This window comes from Lithobates pipiens, unplaced genomic scaffold (genome assembly GCF_037356315.1).
Source record: "Lithobates pipiens isolate NorthernLeopardFrog02 unplaced genomic scaffold, aLitPip1_a1.2 Scaffold_25, whole genome shotgun sequence".
In the NCBI taxonomy this organism is placed as follows: Eukaryota; Metazoa; Chordata; class Amphibia; order Anura; family Ranidae; genus Lithobates; species Lithobates pipiens.
Window position 1 is genome coordinate 103215283 of NW_027507787.1, and position 4901 is coordinate 103220183.

The 4901-nt window shown below is 48.0% G+C and overlaps 3 pseudogenes; all 3 read left to right on the top strand.

The window, feature by feature from the left end:
* Nucleotides 1-1843: 1843 nt before the first annotated feature.
* LOC143931386 (5S ribosomal RNA) lies at nucleotides 1844-1962 on the top strand (annotated as a pseudogene).
* A 95-nt stretch (nucleotides 1963-2057) lies between these two features.
* LOC143931514 (5S ribosomal RNA) lies at nucleotides 2058-2177 on the top strand (annotated as a pseudogene).
* A 58-nt stretch (nucleotides 2178-2235) lies between these two features.
* LOC143932092 (5S ribosomal RNA) lies at nucleotides 2236-2354 on the top strand (annotated as a pseudogene).
* Nucleotides 2355-4901: the final 2547 nt, after the last annotated feature.

Genomic DNA, 4901 nt, shown 5'->3' on the forward strand with positions numbered 1-4901 from the left:
TCAGGATCTTCCCTATCTGTTGTGGGGTAAATATGATGCCTAAGTCCCTCTCCCATTTGTGGATAAATGGTGGGGGTCGACTCCTCCTCCTGACTACTTAATAGGTTGTACAGGAGGGAGAGGGTGTGTCGCACAGGTTCCCTTTTGTGACAGATTAATTCATAGGGCGTCAGGTCTCTAGGAGTGTAGGGGGCCCTTTGTATGGCCAGAAGAAAGTGACGAAGTTGATAAGCACTAAACAAGTCAAGCGGAGGGTCAGAAGCTCGGCGACAGTTTGCGTGGTCGGGAGCCCTCCCGAGGGCCACACCTCTCCCAGACGCTGTTTCCCCACCACTGTCAACTGTTGCAGTTTCTTGTTGGTAAATCCCGGTGGGAAGTCTGAATTACCTATAACCGGAGTCATTGGTGACAGCAGGGGAGCAATGTGTGTGCAGCGGAACAACCTCCGCACAACAGCCAACATAGCTCCCACTACGGGGTGACCTCTGAGGTCTTTTGGTAGGGTGGACAGGAGCCACGGGGAGGTCAATAGGGGAATGGATCCATCCTCAATCTCCATCTCCACCCACTGCTTGTGTGGGCCATTACAATGCCAATCAACGACTCTCGCTAGCAGAGTCACTCTGTAGTATTGTCTGAGATCTGGGGGACCCAGACCCCCCTTGTCCTTTGGTCTGGCAAGCAATTGCAAACGGGCTCTGGGCGGTTTGCGCGCCCAAATAAAGTCCCGGAGCAGCACCTGCAGTTGTCTGAAAAAAATTGGGGGTAACCGGATCGGTAATGTCTGGAACAAGTATAAGATCCGCGGGAGGGCTGTCATTTTGAATGCATTACAGCGCCCGAACCAGGTCAGTTTTAAAGCATGCCAGTTTCCCAAATCAGATTTCAGTCTATTCAGGAGAGGGACAAAATTAAGCGGGTACAATTGCGCCAAATCCGCTGCAATGTCAACGCCCAGGTAACGTATAGATTTTTCAGCTCAGTAGAATGGAAAAGCGGAGCGTAGCCTCTTGGCCTCACCATCCGGGACCGATATATTCAATACAGCCGACGGTGCAGTTGATTTTATTGTTTGATAGGCTGCCGTATCGCCGGAGAGCCGCGAGTATATTGGGAAGCAAAATGTGTGGATTGGAGACGAAAAAAATTAGATTGTCAGCGCACGCCGCAATTTTGTGGTGTGCTGAGGGTTTGGATATGGCAGTAATATTCGGGTCATTCCGAACGTGACACATAAGTGGTTCCAGTGTCAGAATAAAAATTAGGGGAGACAGAGGGCACCCCTGCCTCGTCCCATTAGTGATGGGGAAACAGTCCAAGATTCGTTTTTTTTTTTTTCGCTTGTTTCCCAAGGTGACCATCTTGGCATTTGTCAAGAGGGTTGAGAGTGCCCAAAGAGTTCGCTTACAGCAGCATCACCCTGAAAGAGCCCTATCTCTTCTCATCTCTGAGGCTAAGAAGGGTTGGGCCTAGTTAGTCCCTGGATGGGAGATGGCTTTGGAATACCATCTGCCGTAGTCTTCTTTTTATGTTGTTGACATTGATCTGTTTTTTTTTCGCTTGTTTCCCAAGGTGACTATCTTGGCATTTGTCAAGAGGGTTGAGAGTGCCCAAAGAGATTGCCTATGGGCACATAAGCCTGAAAGCGCCCGATCTCCTCTGATCTCAGAGGCTAAACAGGGTCGGGCCTTGCTAGTACCTGGATTGGAGACCACCTGGGAATACTAGGTGCTGAAGGCTTCTTTTTATGTTGTTGGCGTTGACTTTTTTTTTTTTTTTTGTTTGTTTACCAAGGTGACCATCTTGGTGTTTGTCAAGAGGGTTGAGAGTGCCTGAAGAGCTCGCCTATGGCCACATAACCCTGAAAGCACCAGATCTCGTCTGATCTCAGAGACTAAACAGGGTCGGGCCTTGTTAATACCTGGATGGGAGACCACCTGGGAATACTAGGTGCTGTAGACTTCTTCTCATGTTGTTGGCGTTGACTTGATTTTTTTGTTTGTTTCCCAAGGTGACCATATTGGCGTTAGTCAAGGTTGAGAGTGCCTGAAGAAATCTCCTACGGCCACACCACCCTGAAAGAGCCCAATCTCATCTGATCTCAGAGGCTAAGCAGGGTTGGGACCAGTTTAGTACCTGGATGGGAGACCGCCTGGGATTTCCAGATGCCGTAGGCTATTTTTTCCGCTTGTTTCCAAGGTGACCATCTTAGTGTTTGTCAAGAGAGTTGAGAGTGCCTACAGCCACATCACCCTGAATCTGTTCCATCTCATCTGATCTTGGAGGCTAAGCAGGGGCGGGCCTGGTTAATGCCTGGATGGGAGACCTCCTGGGAATACCAGGTGTCGTAGGCTTCTTTTTTTTTTCAAATATAATTTTTTATCCAATAGGGAAGTACATAATGCAACAGAGAAATACAGAGCAAAAAGCAGCTGAACAATACTTGATACAGGTATATTCGCAACTGTGAGTCTGCCTTCCATCAATCACAATGATTCGAGGCACGGATAAAGTACTGTACCAAGATCTAGGGTCACACAAACCCCAGGTCCCTCCAGCATAATCCATCCAGAGGGGGGTGTGGGGCCGTCATTCCCAATTTTCCACTTTTTCCAAAAGAGAGAGGGGGTGGAGGGGGTGAGAGATAGGGGAGGAAGGCAGAAAAGAGAAGGATTGAAAGATGAGAAAAGGAGAAGAGGGGACGAGACACGATGTCCAAGGGGCCAGTCAAGGAAAGCTCAGAGCACTAAGGCGATAGCAGGCGCATCCTTCCAGCAAGATTATAAAGGTATTCCAGATGTCTCAGGTTTGTTTAAAAAATTCTTCTTGAGTAATGAAAGGGGGGGAACATTTTTTCCAATAGAGAGGGATGCAGGATTTCGCCGCATTTATCACATGCCGTGAAATTGATTTTTTTGTACTTCTTAATGGGAATCTGTGAATGGTGCAAGAAAAAGAATGCAGCCTCTTCCTGGATGGAGAAGTCTGTGAATTTTTGTGTTATGCATCGGATCTCTGTCCAGAAGTCCACCAAGCTGGGGCAGGACCAAAAAATGTGCAGCAACGTGCCCTCTTCTTCTCCACACCTCCAGCATATGTTCGAGGAAGAGGGGAAACATTTCTGCAGCTTTGATGGTGTCAAATACCACCTGGTGAGAAGTTTAAAATTCGTCTTCTGTATCTTCGTGCACAGCGACATTTTGAGAGCCAAAGTGATAATGAGTTGTCTCTGTGCTGGGGAAAATGAGCAATTAAGGTCCTTTTCCCAGTTGGACAGACAGGTTAAGTGTGGGTAATCTGTTTGAGAGAGAATGTGGGCCAAAGGGCCTTCGCTCCTGCATAGAGTCTCAAACTCCGTCTGAGGGCGCGCGAACGTTTGAGGATTGGGGATGGAATGGAGAAAATGATGTCGTTGCGCCGCTCTCCAAAAAGGCAGTTGGAAAAGCCCTGTCGGATCTGTTAGGGTTGATTTTCCATCAATGACAAATTTAGACGCATTGTCTAGGTTGGAATTTCTAAGTGGGTCCCCAGTTCAAAGGTTGGATGGCCACGTATAGGGAATAGGGGGGAAGTCAAAGACGTGAGTGTGTTTTGGGTAGCGATCAGGTGACTGACTTTCAACTAAGCCCCTATAGTGGGATGTGACATAAATTCTGTGGGTAAATACTTATAGCACCACATGGCACTTCTTAGCGGAATTCGGGAGTGAACTTAGAAAGTTTGTTTCGATTCCAGTCCAATACGCGCCCCAGGAGTGTGGTCGGACCAAGTAATATGGCCGATGGAGGAAGAGCTCACCAAGTGCAGTTGGTCATGTGGAATCAAGAAGAAGTCTATCCTCAAGTATGATTTGTGAGGGGAAGAGCAAAAAGAGTAGTCCCTTTCCCCAGAGTGTTGCAGACGCCAGACATCAACTAATTGGTCATTCAGTAAACACTTAGTAATCCGCTTTCTAGAGGAAATGAGGAGCGAGGAGAAAGAGGCAGAAGTGTCAACCGATGGCGAAAGGGGACATTAAAGTCCCCACCTAATATCAACTGGCCCTCCCGAAAGTCACATAATCTGTGCAGGGTAGTTCTGAGGAACGTGTCTTGGTGATCATTGGGAGCGTACACAGTGGCAAATGTAAAAAGGCGCTCTCCAATGTGGCCCCTAAGAAAAAGATATCGGCCCCCAGGGTCCACCAAAGAATCCTGGAGAACCCAGGGGAGCCTGCTAGAGATCAGAATGGAGACTCCCTTGGTCTTAGAGGAGGGGTTAGTAGAGTGGTAGACCTTAGGGAAGGATCTCGACCATAGAAAGGGGAGGCTAGTATTTTTAAAATGTGTTTCTTGTATAAAGGCCACATCAGTACAGGAAGTCTTCAGTTCTCACAGGAGGATCCACCGTTTTTCAGGGGAGTTCAGTCCCTTAACGTTTAGAGAGGTGACCTTGACTGAGTCTGCCATCGCTCCTCTGGGAGGGGGAGGGGGACGTCAGAGAAAAGCAAAGAAAGTTGAACCAAGGTAGGTTTTGGGTAGGTAATGCATGGCGGGAACTAAGGGGGAGAAAGGAAGGGCAAATGGAAGGAAAGATAAAGGGAAAAAAAGGCTGGGCACTTCAACCCCAGGGGGAGAGGGAAATTAAGGGTTGTCCGCACTCAACAGTACAGGAAGGGTATACTAAAACAGCACAATTATGCTATAGCGCTTACCAGATGTACACTGGGTTTAAAGCGCTGTCCTACTTGGGTTGGTGGGTAGACAGGTCAAGAGGGAGCCCCCGAATCCTAGTCCCCCCAGTCCCGGCAGTGGTAAATGTCACGTCTGATACCAGTATGCAAATAAAAGACAATCAGTAACATCATAGAACCAAAAAACAATAGTATAACCAAAACAGAGGTAGAGCATATAACTGTCAGC